This window comes from Ambystoma mexicanum, chromosome 3q (genome assembly GCF_040938575.1).
Source record: "Ambystoma mexicanum isolate Mex_15411 chromosome 3q, UKY_AmexF1_1, whole genome shotgun sequence".
NCBI classification, from domain to species: domain Eukaryota; kingdom Metazoa; phylum Chordata; class Amphibia; order Caudata; family Ambystomatidae; genus Ambystoma; species Ambystoma mexicanum.
The window spans coordinates 60,578,087-60,594,195 of record NC_090926.1 but is presented as its reverse complement, the minus strand read 5'-3'; positions in this window follow the sequence as shown (position 1 = coordinate 60,594,195).

Here is a 16,109-nt window from a genome sequence, read left to right as displayed (position 1 = left end):
CTCCAATGTAAGGCATGATGGCCCTGCTGCACTGCCTTACAATCACTCATAGGCATTTCTCAAATTGCAATAATCTAGCCAAGCCCACTGTACCTCTCTCTGCCAAGTGAAGGCACCAGGGATGTCCCCCTTTGACTGGCCATGTAACATTTCAAGATCACAAGCTCTTGTCTCATTTACCAAGGTCATAGCCTTTTTATCCAACAATAAATTACTTAACACAATTCCCCCAGTATTCAGTAAGTGCATATTGAGATCTCCACATAAAACAAAGTGTGGGTTTTCCACTGCGATCAGGGTTTCATCCAGCAACATCCTAACAGAATCAATAAAATCGCCTTGCGGGCACATATTCACACTCCAATACAAATTCATCAGGAAAATTGTCCTCTTTTCCCTACCTTACAAATTCTTATACCCGACCCTCAGAGAGGGCCACCAAAAGCGACCACATTAACATGCTGCTTCCCCCAACCGTGTCCAGATAATGCAGTAAGAGAAGAGATACATGGATTTCTGCTCAGGCTAGCCTCAAACCCAACGGAAATACATTTCCAAATTGGTATGGATGGCTCATATTTTGCAGACATTTTGCTGTTAGGGTGAGTATTGTGGCACTTGAAAACCAAGCCTACTCTGCATTGTGTGTTCAAAATAGTTGCATGCTTACATCTGTATCACAGACATATGTATTATAAAAATATATGCCCATTTTATTTTCTTTAATTGTATGCAAAGCAGCCAGGAACTATTGTGCCTTTTATCACCATACTCTTTCCCATTCGAGATTTATTTACAGAATGAGGGAGATTTACTCATTGAATTATTTAAATACTGATGAGAGTATATTTACTTTATAAACAGTGATTTATTTATAAACTGAGCCAGAGAAATGTATTGACAATATGCAGGCTCGATGCAAATGAGACCATACAAGAGCATGCTGGGTGACCCAAAATACATGTTTGCAATATCTCATGGTTTTTATTATTTGTATTATTATTATTTGTATTATTATTATTATTATTAGGGTATTTATTGAGCATTCACCTAGCTTCGGGAAGCGACTGTGCACTTTACAAATTATTGGGGAGAACAGGAGGAGTGAAGCAGATTGCAAGGGTTCAATACAAGGGAGCAGGCAGTTAACAAGGGGGAAGGGGAAGGGCTTCTACGTTTACACCAAGGGATCTACAAGTAACAAGGGGAGCTGAACTCCCAGTTCCAGGTAAGGTGGAGAGTTGAGGGTGTATGGGCCTAGGTTTTAGGGTGCAGATATTCCTTGAAGAGGCGAGTCTTGAGCTCCATTCTGAAATGTAAAAGTGATGGGGCACATCTCGGCTTGATGGGGAGGAGGTGCGAGAGTCGCTGGGCATACACAGAGAAGGCCTGTGATCTGGTTCTGTCCTTTCTGCACCAGTGGAGTTCAGGTCTGCACATGTATGTGCTTCTTGCGTCTGATTTATTCTGTGAGTGATGTGTGTGTGTGGGTGTGTATGGGTGATGTGTGGGTGTGTGCAATGCATTCATGTGTTTGGCTGCAGAAGACTGCATCAGGAACGTTGTTGACACAGACAGTGCTTGCTTATAGCATTTGTGCAACATCATCCAATTTGCTAAATTGACAATTTTGGAACCAATTGTGGCTGCAGCTTCATCAATGTGATTTAAAGTGACCATACAAGATTAGCTTGTATTCGCAGCTTCATAAATCCTATTTACGATGACCCTAAAAGCATAGATTATCGTCACAAAATCCAAGTACTTTACTTTAGGAATGCAGGCATATTCAGGCCGATTCATGGAATTAATGTGCGCTGAAAATTCCTGCGCAAGCGTGCGAAACTGTGCGAATCGCAGTGCAAGTGCGAAAATCGCAGCGAAACCCGCGCACATCGATTCATGTGCGCGAGTAAAATCTGGGATGTGCGCTGAAAATCTGCATGGCGCACGCCACCGCACAAGTCATCTAACGGCGTGCGCTACGGCCACAGCGAAAGCACACATAGCACGGTGCACATAACAAAAGTAGGCGTAACACGGGGCATGACACACGGAATGGGGAACAACGCGTGAAAATGTGGGCGTCACAGGGGAAGTACAGGAGGCAAGTGCACAGAATGCCCACACGCTTGCCTACAACACGTATTCATGGAATCGAATAGGGCAAACCAGCGCACGGGCAAAGACGCGCACAGGCCTAAACACGTCCGCCACACGAAGGCAGGCGGTAGCGTCCCTGCGCATGAAAAAAATGTGTGCCAAAATGTGCGCTAACAAAAAGCACATATATACAGCTCTGATGAATGTCCCATACTGTGGCCCTCTAGGACAAATGACGTGCAAAGGGGTACGCGACAAACACGGACACCCGCTGTGTCAAAAATATCATGTGTGTGTATTTCGGGGGTGCGCGGGAAGTTTCACACGCGATAGGCCTTGGGCGAGGGGGGTACGTGTAAATCTGGGGTTTGCACGAAGTTTCACACGCGATAGGCCTTGGGCGAGCGGGCTACGTGTAAATCTGGGGATCACGGGATGTTCCACACACGATAGGCCTTGGGCGAGCGGGGTACGTGTAAATCTGGGGTTCACGGGACGTTTCACACACGATAGGCCCTGTGCGAGTGGGGTGCGTGTATTTCTGGGGTTCGCGGGAAGTTTCACACGTGATAGGCCCTGTGCGAGTGGGGTGCATATATTTCTGGGGTTCACATGAAGTTTCACACGCGATTGGCCTGGGTATGTGTAAATCTGGGGTTCGCGGGAAGTTTCACACGCGATAGGCCCTGTGCGAGTGGGGTACGTGTATTCCTGGGGTTCGCGGGAAGTCTCACACGCGATTTCAGCAGGGTACGTGTATTTCGGGGGTGCCGTGGAGTTCTACACGTCAATTGGCAGTGTGGATCCTCCCAGGTGTTCGCTCTACACCCTCCACGGCCCCTGCAGGCAGCCCACACCACAGGGGAGTACCCTGCACCCCATGTCATGTCCCGCAGCCAGCCCATCCACCATGGGCATGCCCCCCAGGCAAGCCACATGTCAGCTTGCACTACTGATCATCAACGCATGACCCCACCCCCACCCCCCAGCAGTGAGGGGCACCTGCCAGCAGGCCCCCACTCATGTCCCCTAGCACCCCACCCCCCAGCAGTGCAGGGCACCTGCCAGCAGGCCCCCACTCATGTCCCACTCATGTCCTCTTGCACCACCACCCCCAGCACTGAGGGGCACCTGCCAGCAGGCCCCCACTCATGTCCCCCAGCACCCCCACCCCAGCAGTGCAGGGCACCTGCCAGCAGGCGCCCACTAATGTCCCACTCATGTCCCCTTGCACCCCGACCCCCCAGCAGTGCAGGGCACCTGCCAGCAGGCCCCCACTCATGTCCCACTCATGTCCCCTTGCACCCCCACCCCCCAGCACTGGGGGGCACCTGCCAGCAAGCCCCCACTCATGTCCCCCTGCACCCTCACACCCAGCAGTGCAGGGCACCTGCCAGCAGGCCCCCACACATGTCCCACTCATGTCCCCTTGCACCCCCACCCCCCAGCAGTGCAGGGCACCTGCCAGCAGGCCCCCACTCATGTTCCCCAGCACCCCCACCCCCCAGCACTGAGAGGCACCTGCCAGCAGGCCCCCACTCATGTCCCCCTGCACCGCCAGCAGGCCCCCATTCATGTCCCACTCATGTCCCCTTGCACTCCCACTCCCCAGCAGTGCAGGGCACCTGCCAGCAGGCCCCCACTCATGTCCCCCTGCAGTCCCACCCCCCAGCAGTGCAGGGCACCTGCCAGCAGGCCCCCACTCATGTCCCACCCATGTCCCCTTGCACTCCCACTCCCCAGCAGTGCAGGGCACCTGCCATCAGGCCCCCACTCATGTCCCACTCATGTCCCCTTGCACCCCCACCCCCCAGCACTGAGGGGTACCTGCCAGCAGGCCCCCACTCATGTCTCCCAGCACCCCCACCCCCCAGCAGTGCAGGGCACCTGCCAGCAGGCCCCCACTCATGTCCCACTCATGTCCCCTTGCACCCCCACCCCCCAGCAGTGCAGGGCACCTGCCAGCAGACCCCACTCATGCCCCACTCATGTCCCCCAGCACCCCCACCCGCCCAGCACTGAGGGGCACCTGCCAGCAGGCCCCCACTCATGTCCCCCTGCACCTCCACCCCCCAGTAGTGCAGGGCACCTGCCAGCAGGCCCCCACTAATGTCCCCCAGCACCCCCACCCCCCAGCACTGAGGGGCACCTGCCAGCAGGCCCCCACTCATGTCCCCCTGCACCCCCACCCTCCAGCACGGAGGGGCACCTGCCAGCAGGCCCCCACTCATGTCCCCCAGCACCCCCCACCCCCCAGCAGTGCAGGGCACCTGCCAGCAGGCCCCCACTCATGTCCCACTCATGTCCCCTTGCACCCCCACCCCCCAGCAGTGCAGGACACCTGCCAGCAGGCCCCCACTCATGTCCACTCATGTCCCCCAGCACCCCCACCCCCCAGCACTGAGGGGCACCTGCCAGAAGGCCTCCACTCATGTCGCCCTGCACCCCCACCCCCCAGCAGTGCAGGGCACCTGCCAGCAGGCCCCCACTCATGTCCCCCAGCACCCCCACCCCCAGAACTGAGGGGCACCTGCCAGCAGGCCCCCACTAATGTCCCCCTGTACCCCCAGCCCCCAGCAGTGCAGGGCACCTGCCAGCAGGCCCCCACTCATGTCCCACTCATGTCCCCTTGCACCCCCAGCAGTGCAGGGCACCTGCCAGCAGGCCCCCACTCATGTCCCACTCATGTCCCCCAGCACCCCCACACCCTAGCACTGAGGGGCACCTGCCAGCTGGCCCCCACTCATGTCCCCCTGCACCCCCACCCCCCAGCAGTGAAATGGCGATCTCATGACACAAACCAAAAGTCAACTATGTACATCAACACACGTCTGCCACACGAAGGCAGGCGGTAGCGTCCCTGCGCATTAAAAAAATGTGCGCTAACAAAAAGCACGTATATACAGCTCTGATGAATGTCCCATACTGTGGCCCTCTAGGACAAATGAAGTGCAAAGGGGTATGCGACAAACACGGACACCTGCTGTGTCAAAAATAGCGTGTGCGTGTATTTCCGGGGTGCGTGGGAAGTTTCACAGGCGATAGGCCTTGGGCGAGCGGGGTACGTGTATTTCAGGGGTGCGCGGGAAATTTTACACGTGATTGGGCCTGGGCGAGCGGGGTACGTGTATTACTGGGGTGGGCAGGGAAGTACAGGAGGCAAGTGCACGGAGCGGCCACACGCTCGCCCACAACACGTATTAATGGAATCAAAAGGGGCTAAGGCATGCGCCAAAAAAGACTCGCCAATCCGGAAAGACGTACGCCAGCAGGAAGCAGGCGTACGTCGACCCGCGCAGCATAAAAGTGTGCGCAAACATCAAACAAGCTCAGTCGCCAGGATGAATATACCGTTCCTAGCAGTAGTGGCCGTGGGATACCGCAGGAGGAGGAGGATAGTAAGGGCCAGAAATTTTACACCCAGAACCAGCCTTTTTGGGATGCCTGATGACCAGGTGTATGGGAGGTACAGGTTTCCACCTCACATAATACTCGACCTGGTCAGTGAGTGGGAGGATGACCTCACATCACCCACTCTGTGCTCCCAAGCACTCAGCCCCCTGGAGAAGGTCCTTAATGTACTGCACTTCTTGGCCACTGGATCATTTCAGCGGACAAGTGCCATGGTGGGGGGGGTGTCACAGGCCACGCAGTCACGCTGCCTACACCAGGTCTTGGCCATCATCACTGCATGCCCCTCAGTCCGCAGGCACATAAAGCTGCCTAGCACACCTGCAGAAAGGCAGGCTGCCGTCCAGGATTTCTACCGGGTGGCACAATTTCCCAAAGTACTAGGTGCCATTGATTGCACCCATGTGGCTCTACGTCCCCCCAGGGCATCTGAGCACATCTATAGAAACCGCAAGCACTGGCATTCCATCAACGTCCAGGTAGTATGTGATGTCAAGGGAATCATCACCTCAGTATATGCCAACTATCCAGGTTCCACCCACGACAGTTTCATCTACAGAATGTCAACCCTAAATCGGGACCTAGAAACTGGGCGGCATGGCGACACATGGCTGCTTGGTGAGTATAAATGCCACTGCACATGCATGCATGTCAGATACTGAGTAATGTCACAACCCCACTAATGATACACATCACCACCTCCCCAGGGGACAGTGCCTACCCTCTGAGCAGCCACATGATGACGTCAATTTGGAACCCCACCACACCACCCGAGGTAAGAAACAACAAGCCCACATTGCAACCCGGGGCATAGGGGAGCGCACATTCGGAGTGCTCAAGTCACGCTTTCGCTCCCTTGACCGTTCTGGCAGGCAGCTTTTATACACTCCGCCAGTAGTGTGCAGAGTCATAGTGGCAGCATGTGTCCTGCACAACGTTGCAACACGCCGGGGCCTGCCCGTGGACATGGTGGTGCCCCCACATCCCCAACCACATGCACGCCCACTGCGCATGGGAGGGTAAAGGGCACGGGGTGAGGCAGCCCGTACGCAGCTGGTGGCTAATTACTTCATCTAAAATCACACCCCTGTGGAGTGCACACAGCCCTGGCACATACCATCTGACAATCAATGATGATGACTCAAGTGACAGTCAACTGTCTCTACCATACCAGCCTGAGATTGTTCACCTGGAAGTGTTACATTGTGTGCATCCCTACCGAAACACCACCAATTCTGTGTCATTAAAAGACATACATCTATGCCAGGGCTGCACAACTGATTTTGAGAGAGGGCTGAAAGTATCTTACATGAGGGCTATAGTGGCCCGAAAAGTAAATGTGGGCGGGGCGTTAGGTGGGGCGTGGCAGGAGGCTCCTTCAACCCCCACTTTGTATTGAACACATGGAAAAAGAATATGTTGTTGAGGGGTAAAGAATTTCATTTGCATTTCAAACGTACATTTAGTACTACACATTTTCCATTGTGATGAATCATTTTAATTTAGTAATTGTATATCGTCTGTTCAATCAAATCATATATATTTTATTGACCCTTGATTGGACATTCAGTTATTTTTCACTGCTATAGTTTGCTGTTCGGGTTGGCCAAGAGGAGCATGGCCTTCGTTGGGTCAAGTTTCCTAATAAAGCAAAGGATGTACATCTCCTAACTGTGCCTGTTTCAGCTTTATTATTGGGTTCACTCTTGGAGTGCAACACAATGCCCCATGGCTCCCACCCCCAACCAAACACTATGCCCCATGGCCCCCTCACCCCCAACCAAACACTATTCCCCATGGCCCCCTCACCCCCAACTAAACACAATGCCCCATGCCTCCCACCCCCAACCAAACACCATGCCCCATGGCCCACTCACCCCCAACCAAACACTAAGCCCCATGGCTCCCACCACACTTCGGGCCAACATCTCCAATCAGGCACGAACTCGAACCCCCATCCCCCTAACTCAGCACACACACTCTCAAGCATGCACCCATACAGACCCGAACCCCACACCCCCCAAATTGCAAAAACATGACAGTACTAAGTGAAAGTAGTGGTAGTCTTACAACCTGAATAAGCCAGCGCATCGACCCCTTCCAACTGTAGAGTGTTGCTGCCACGCAAATGTGCCAGTGTACTGCATACAACATGAACTCCATTTGCAAAGTAGACGCCTTGTGAAGACATGTGGAAGGAACCTGCAAATTAGGAGGAAGACATGGATGCACAAGCACATATCAATACACCATGCAGTGTAAAATAAAACAACAATATCCACTAGGAATGTATACACAGTATTGACTACACACTGCCCAAACAGCTCATGGGAGTCCAACGTCACTGTGTAAGTCACTGTCACTTGGGCACACCCTTTGCAAGCCCATGGAAACTGGAAGCAGGAGGGGTGTCTGTCTCACGAACACAAGCATCTAACCCAAAGTCAGGACAAGCCTGAATGTGCCCAGCCGGAATACAGTGGATGCCCACGGGGCCATGTGGGGGCCAAGGGGTGTGGGGGAGGCCACCCAGGAGCCCCGAGGACAGGGTGCACACCAACACCCACCTGTATGGATGTTGGGAAAAAAAACACCTCCATGGGCTCATGGCCTGCACGGCTACGCTATTGTGAGAGAATCGCTGCTGTCGCTCTCCCCACCCTCTGCTGCTGCATCAGGTGGTGTTGGCACTAAGGGAGGCAGCCCACGCAAAGCCCTGGTCTGGTCCTCCATGGCAGCAAGCATGCGGGTGTGGAAGGTCTCGTTCTGGAGGATTATAGTGCGGAGATCCCCATGCACCACCTGACGTGATGCCCGGATCTCCTCCCGAGTTGCCTGCATCTCAGCTGAGAGCGAACGTGTGAGCCGCTCCAGCTGCTGTTCTGTCCTAAAGTTAGTGGAAGCCTCAAGGTCAACAAGAGTCTCCCTGAGGTGTGGGAGTTCTTCCCTCAGTGCTTCCCTGTGGCCTCTATTGATATCGATTGGCATAGAGTCTCCAGTGCCGCCCGTCTGTCCCTGTTGGACGCCAACATGTCCTCCCTGTGTGATTGGCAAATGGAGTCTGTTGCCTGCTGTAGTTGCTCCATCTGCCTTTCAGGGGGGACAATGGAAGTGGCCACCCTCTCCATTGCTTGAGCCATCATCCCAGCTGATGCTGCCTGTTGGTTTGCCATACCGTATATGGATTGCTCCCATGCGGTATTGCCTGGTGGCGTACGGCCACCGTGTCGGCGGGCACCATACCTGTTTGGGGCAAGGCGAACTGCGCCTTGCTGTGCCGGCACTGCCTGAGGCTGCAGGACTGCATTCCCCCTCTGATCTGCTGGCCCAGGAACAGGATCAGATGTTGCGGAGTGTGACCTGCATCCGTAACCACCAAAGGCGGACCTACCAACACTGACATCCCCATAGAGGGTTCTACCCCTGGTGCAGGTGGGTTGGACAGAACAGAATCCCTGCCAGAACGACTTACCTGCAACGCCACATAGGTCTCATCATCCGAATCAGCACCTGAATAGAGGTCTGGGGAGGTGCACCCAAAGACACCCCTGGAGAGAATGGTCTGCAGCAAGATTGGGTTCTCACTCACCACCACACCACGTCCCCCACTGGTGCCCGGTCGTGCCTGAGATCCCTCCTGGGTCTGCACCATCTCCTCAACCTCAACAGCATCAAGTGCAACATCCCCTGCAAAAACATGAAAGACAAAAAATGGAAACAGGCATTAGCACCATGGCACACAAATAGGCCTGACAAGCTACAGAACCAGTACATGATTGACACATGTTCCACATGACTATAACCCTCCCATGCATGCACTGTCACTGAGTTGGAAGGGGAGGCAAATGGCAGACACTGATGACACCAAGATGGAAGGGCAACACATTAGCTGCATGCTGGGTAGCAGTGCCATCACACATTGGCCTGTGAGTGGCATGTCCAATCCACATACATGACACATGCCATCACACAGATGGCATGTACCATAGGCATGGTACATATGACAAGTACTGCCATATGTCAGTGAATGAGTACTGTCACCCATCCATGTGAGATGGACATGATGAGATGAAAAATGCTACATAGTGTGACAATATTACACATGTGCCACTCACTGCAACACATGCAGCGTACAAGAATACGCTGATCGCAGGCAGAGGTACACATCAATGGTTCTTCACTTAAACCTCCCATGAAACAACTATCATGTACCACATATAAACTGGCCCCAAAAATCAATGTCAGGAGGCCAATACTCAATCAGCCTGAATGCTGCACTCATTCACCTAACAAGGTAACACATGTGGGCCAATGTGGTGTGTAATGAATGACAGAAGCATGTCACATATGAGACAATAGAGCTGAGAAATGTGTAGTGAAAGTGGGAGAATTGAAACAATCAGCCTGATGAACACTGAAAAATACAGAACAATGTTGTTGCAAAATGCCACTTCAAGGGCAACTGCCGTAATGTTGCGCAAAATGTCTACAGTGGGCAGAAGGGATACTGTAATACCCAAATCCAAGGCAGCAGAATGTTTCGGATGAAGCACATGGGTGACTCAAACCACTCAGGCACACACCCTCACCTGGCACTCAATCAGAACCCGTCACACACACAACATACACATGGATCACACACACATGCATGTGCACTCACCGGACAATGTCTCGTAATCTGGCAGTTCTCCCACACCTTGGATCTGTTCCTCTGTGACGTAGGTCGCAGCAACATACTCATGTATAGTGAGTTTGTTGTCCTCTGGTGGAGACCCACCGCCAGTCACCAGAGTAGCGGCATGATTTGAGGCCAGCTTTTTCTTTGCCCTGCGTTTCAGGTCATTCCACCGCTTGTAGCAATCACCAGCTGTGCGCCTCACAAATCCAAGGGCACTTATGATGTCCGCGACGGTCTGCCAGTGTGCCTGACATTGACCAGGTGTGGTCTTGCACCCTGCAGTAATCAACATTTCGCGGTCATGTGTTGGCACATACTCCACAAGTTCATCACGTTCGGCCTCATTGAAGCTAGGCTTCCTTGACGTGCCGGACTGTGTAGCCGTGTATGGGGTATCAGCCTGTAGTGGACGAGCACTCATCTTCTTTCTTTTCGAAGGTGGTGGGGATCGTGAGTGGCTTACGCCGCTCTGGTCACTAGGGGCAGGAGCACCGGTGGATGGGGTAGTAGGAGTGTGCGAATGCATACTGACCAAGGGACTTGGTCCAGGCATTGGCTGGAGTGTGATGTTGTCAGGGGGAACGTTAGTATGTTGGACCAGGACCGACACAGTCCTGGCTGGGAGAGTCACAGCTGGGGTGGATGGAGCTGCAGCTGCCCCTGCAGCCTCCCCACCCTGCCTACTCGGGGCAGCTGATGACATAGCTGCCCCAGATCCACGTGGCCTGGTGACACCAACTTGCACCGCCACAGGTGGCCTAGACTTGCTGACCTTGAAGCCAGCCTGGGAGTCATCCTGTGCCAGGTCAGGTGCCACAATGGGCCGGTCCAACAAGGGCTGAGCTGGGATGGTGTCAGCCACGTTTCCCTCAAACATGGGGGGAGGAGGGGCATGGGTGTCCGTGATTGGTCCTCCAAATATGGGGGGCTAGGGGCACCCTGCAAATCCCGGCCACGACCCCTACCGCGCCCACCACGCCCACCTTTTGAAGCTCGGCCACCTTTGCCTCCCTTACCGCTTGCTCGCCTCCCAGCCATGGCACTGATGTTGTTGTGCGTATGGGAGTTGCAGTAAACTATTGTCCTGGGCAATTGGGGAGTCAAAGGGGTAAGGTACTAGATGGAATTCGTACCCTAGTGCTCTAGCAAGGCTGTCTATGACCCATGGGGGAAGATGACGGGTCACGTAATGCACAGGCACCCCAAAAACAGAAAATAACGTGCACGCAACCCCGCGTAGACCACGTGCGTGGAAAAATGAACCCGCACTACGCTGTGGCACCCAGAAACACAAAAATAAGCGTACGCGTGTTACACGCAGCCTACAATGACCTCTGAAGGGGTACGCGATACACGGGGCAAGCACAGTTGGTAAATACGTGCCCGACTCACCGTCTGCCTGGAAACAGAGCGCGAAAAAGACATGCGTGTGCGCGTTGGCAACACCCCTGCCAAAAGAAGAATTGTACGCTGTCTGAGGAGACAGGACAAAAGAAGAAGTGAACGCTGTTTGAGGAAACAGGCCCAACAGAAAATCAGAAAAAAGCTGTCAGAGGTAACAGGGAGTACGAACTAGAAACGCTGTGAAGTAAATCGCGTGTGAACCGACAAGAAGTACAGAATTCACCCACTCGCTCTCCACGAAAAGCACGTACAAGGAAATGACGTCCTACACGTACCTTTTAAACCGGCCCACACGTCCAACGTCATTTCCGCATGCACGCGCTTGGGCCCTTTCCTCCAATTACACGAGCTGACACTCGAACGTGAAGTTTTTGGACGTGCACGATGAACATGCACCCATGTTTAGGGAAACGCCCGTGCGTGTCACGTCACAGACGCGCTTACGCTCTAAGGGCCTTTGGTCCAATGAAATTGCGTACGTGCAATTTTTTCACGTGCCAAATCACTCCATATCAAGCTGGCCACGCGAAAACACATGGAAGACCACGCTCCTGCCCTGAAGGCCATTGTCCTGCCCCCAAGAGCCCCGAGCACGCTCCCACCTGCCATCTGCTGCTTCCTGCCTGCCTGCTGCCCACGTGCCCTGCTATTTTCTGCCTGCACATCAGCCAGGGGTGCAGTTGCTGTGACCACCCCTGCTGGAACTAAAGACTCCCGACTGGTGTACCATCGCTCCACAGCCCAGCCCCAGGACCCAGTTGCCCACCCACACCTGCCTCTGGGGTTGCCATGTCGGGCACACCATCATCTGGCACCACTGGCAACCCCCAGCCAGAGAGGCAGAGGGCCACCAGCTTCACTGCCACCGAAGTTGGTGTCCTGGTGGAGCAAGTCCTGGGGCAGTATGATGCCCTCTTCAGAAGTTTACGCGCCGACAAGGAAGGACGGACCAGGATCTGGACGGACATCGTGACTGCCATCAACACGGAGGGGGTGGCAGTCCGCAAATTCCAAAATGTCAAGAAGCGCTGGGAGGACTTCAGGTCCAGGACCCTCAACAAGGCCCGGTGCCTCTTTAGGGCAGCGGATGCTAAGGGGCGCCGGGGCCACCTGTCGGAACATCAAATGAGGGTCCTGGAACTCATATCCCCAGCACTCCATGTCCAGGTCCTTGAGAGGCAGACCCGGCTGGAGTCGAGCGGTAAGTGTACACGCATACTGATTGTAAGCTGTGCGTGTGGTGGTGTGCCAGTAGTGTGCAGGTTTCACATGTGGTTTTGTAGGGCCATTTATGGATGTGTATGTACAGGGCCCGTGAAGCTAACACATGTGAGTCCTCTCATGTGTGAGACACATGGATGGTGCATGTGTGTGTAAGCTTGCATGCCAAATGCAGATGTGTGAGCACACATGTTTGAATGACTGTGCATGTAAGTTGGCATGGTTTATTTTTATTTTTAAATTTCTTTATTGGTTTTACAACATCAGAACAATCAATCATTAATCAGTGCAATATTCGTAGGCCTGAACAGCAGGTCTTAACTATCCCAACTATCCCGTCCCTCCCCCCCCCCACCGAGACCCCATTGGAACTCTCAAGAGGAAAGCGTCTCAGGCTCATATCTCGTCAGGGCCACTTGGACTGTTCGGGGTGCTATCCAGTGACACTGGGTGGAGTAATGGCATCGTTAAAGCCACCCATCGGTTCAGATCTGCGCTAGAGTCCAGTCTCTGTGTTTGGATTGCCGTTTCCCAAGCCGCCGTCTCAGCAGCTATCCATTTTTTGAGGTCATTCCACCAGAGGGCCCTGTTCGGTCCCCTTGCACTCTTCCAGCTCATGGCGATACGTCTTTTCGCTGTTATATATGCCAAGTCCTTGAGTTTATTTAGGGGCTTGTTCTTGCTGGTCCGTCGGTAGCTTCCCAATATGCAGGCTGCCGGCTCATCGGTCACCAGCTCGATCTCAGCGGTCCCCATTTTTTCCCTTACGCCGCTCCAGAACTGCTGAACTATCGGGCAGCTCCAGAACATGTGGGTCATTCCCGCCCTAGGCTCATGGCATTTGGGGCATGTTTGAATTGTGGCTCCCTTGAAGTTCGATATAACTTCGGGCGTGAGGTAGGCTCTGTTGGTGACATATAGTTGTATGAGTTGGAGGCGGGCATTCCTAGAGATTGCCTTGTGGTAGTGTGTTATTTTCCCCCATGATTTGTCCTCAAATTCGATCCCCAATTCGCTCTCCCATCTACTCTTGCTTTTCAATACGTCATTTGTCGTGCTCTGCAGGAGAGTTTCGTATATTCTGGAGGTTTCATGGCCTCCTTCAGCAGCGTTTAGCAACAGTTCGATAGCCTCGTTTTCCTGAAACCGATTGGCGGCCTCCGGCCATCTTTCCTTCAGGGCTGTCATTACTGCTCCATATAGCAGGAACTGGCCCGGTGGCAGGCCAGTGGATTCGCAGAGGTCGCCGAAAGCCACAAATTCTTGCTCTTGGATGAGGTCCCCAAGCACTGCTACACCATATGGTTCCCACAGCGTGCGTGTGTCCACGTGACCCCATGAGGATTTCGCCATGACAGCTGCGATGGGGATCTGTGGGGAATACGGGTCCGCTGCCCCTATTACCTTGCAGGCCCTTCTCCAAAGCTGAGTCCCAAGTTTGATCAGGTAAGGGAGGCGTTGCGTGTTTCCCCATCTAACCCAGAGTAGGTCCCTGAGTAGCAGTCTCGGCAGGGCTGGCTGGAGGAGTCTAGTGTCAGCAGTGGTCTCATCTGCCATCCAGTGCATTACGTGCCTTAGTTGGCTAGCCAGGAAGTACAGCTCAAAGTTGGGGATTTTTAGTCCCCCCTTCTCGTAAGGCCTCTGGAGAATGTCTAGTGCCACCCTGTGCCTGCCGCCCTGCCACAGAAATCCCCTGCAGAGCTTGGACAGATCTCTAAAGAAGGTAGAGGGGATGTTAAAGGGTACATTGGTAAAGCAGTGCAGTAGGCGTGGGAGCGCCACCATCTTGAGGAGGCCCGCTCGCCCGGCCATTGAGAGTGGGAGCTTCCCCCAGAACCCCATGGATTTCTCTAGCGCGTCCTTTGCCCTAACCGTATTAAGAATGTGTTCAGTGTTTGGGTGGCGATGGATGGTGATCCCCAGGTATCTAAAGGACGTGGCTTGCCATTGGAGGGCTAGCGGAGGCAGGGAGCCGTACCCCTCACTGTGGAGAGCAGCTAGGGGGTAGAGACAGGACTTGTCTTTATTTATCTGTATGCCCGTAAGTGTGTGGAAGCAGTCTAGTGTCTCTAGGATGTAGGGCAGGCGGAGCTCGGGATCATGCAGGTAGAGCAGCATATCATCTGCGTACATAGAAATAAGGTGTGATACCCCATCTAGCTTGATGCCTCCGTCCCCGTACTCCTGGCGGAGGTACGCGGCCACCGGTTCTGCGGCTATGATGTAGAGCATGGGGGACAGGGGGCATCCTTGCCGTGTACCTCTGTGAAGGGGCCATTTACCGGAGTAGGTCCTGTTAGTACGGACCCTGGCAGTGGGGCGAGTGTAGAGCAATTGGGTCCATTTAAGGAAGGCAGGTCCAACCCCCATCTTGACCATGGTGGCGTACAACCAATCCCATCTGATCGAATCAAAGGCCTTAGTGGCGTCGAGTGATGCCACAGCGTACTTCTGGGGCTTCCCTTCGGTGCCATGTATGATGTGGTGCAATCTACGTAAATTTTCGGTGATGGAGCGTCCTGGCACGTATCCCGTCTGGTCCTGGTGGATCAGGAGGGGGAGTGCTCTGCGCAATCTGCTTGCTAATAGTGCCGCGAGTATTTTGCTATCGACATTTAGCATAGAGAGCGGTCTATACGCTCCACACTCCGTCCCATCTTTGCCAGGCTTTAGTATAGGAATTATTATTGCCTCGCTCATAGAATCCGGGAGGGAGCCCCGCTCAAAGGCCTCGTTGTATACCTGTGCGAGCAAGGGGGCGATGGTCTCCTCGTATGTCTTATAAAATTCCCCGGGAAGGCCGTCCATACCCGGCGTTTTACCCGAGGGTAGTGTTCTGATTATAGCCTTCACCTCGTCAGGTGTAATGGGGTCGTCTAGGGCTTCCGTCATCTGTGGATCTAATCTGGGCAATTGTATGCAGTCTAGGGCGTCTTCGATTCCGGTGGCCGACGAAAGGGGGGTCTGGGAGTAGAGGTCACGATAAAACTCGGAGAAAACCTCATTGATCTCTACCTGTGTGTGCGCAGTGCCGCCATCAGGTTTCCGCACGTGACAGATAGGGGCGCTGGGGGTCTCTCTTTTATATAGCCAGGCAAGGAGTTTGCCAGGTTTGTCTCCTAGGGCGTGTGACCTTTCAACGTGCTTAGTGTAGCTCAGTTTCCCGAGTGTCTCCCAGTGGGTCAGACAGGCCTGTCGCAGTTGAATCATTTCTCGCAGGCTCTCGGGGGTTACGTCCGCTTTGCTTTCTAGCTCGCCCAGTTTCCCCTCTGCCTCCGCCAGGGAGTTCGCG